This window comes from Staurois parvus, unplaced genomic scaffold, assembly GCF_062004578.1.
Source record: "Staurois parvus isolate SC_StPar_1 unplaced genomic scaffold, SC_StPar_1.0 ptg001352l, whole genome shotgun sequence".
NCBI classification, from domain to species: Eukaryota; Metazoa; Chordata; class Amphibia; order Anura; family Ranidae; genus Staurois; species Staurois parvus.
Genome location: NW_028319148.1, coordinates 1,597,501 through 1,598,179, shown reverse-complemented (window position 1 = coordinate 1,598,179; position 679 = coordinate 1,597,501).

Genomic DNA, 679 nt, shown 5'->3' with positions numbered 1-679 from the left:
AAGAGAGCACGTGAGAGAGAGAGAGGGGGGAAGAGAAAGAGAGAGGGAGAGAGAGGGAGAGGGAGGGAGAGAGAGGGGGGGGGGGAGGGAGGGAGATAGGGGAAGATAGAGACAGAGAGCACGTGCGCGCGAGAGAAAGAGAGAGAGAGGGAGAGAGGGAAGAGAGAGGGAAAGAGATAGCGAGAGAGAGAGAGAAAAGAAAAGGGAAAGAAGGGGAGAGAGAGAGTCATATATACATAAAGAAGGAATAAAGAGAGAGAGGGAAGAGAGAGAGGGAGGGAGATAGGGGAAGATAGAGACAGAGAGCGAGAGGAGGGGGGAGAGAGAGAAGGAAGAGGAGAGAGAGGGAAGAGAGAGAGAAGAGAAAGAAGGGGAAAGAGCGAGTCATATATACATACACAAACTTACTGAACTCTTTCGTTCTCTCATTGGGGAGGGGGGGGGGATTTTTGTGTTGCCTAGGGCAGCACAAAGTCTGAATACACTACTGTACTACCCCTTTTGTTACCTACTTGTTGGAATGTCTGTGTGAATTCCAATACATGGGTCAAACTACCAGGCAATTGTATATGATATTAAGAGTGTCGAATATAAAGACAGGGAAAAAGGATCATAGTCTGTCTAAGCATTTTAAAGATGTTCATAACTGAGACCCCTCTCAGTTGAAATTTTGTGAGAT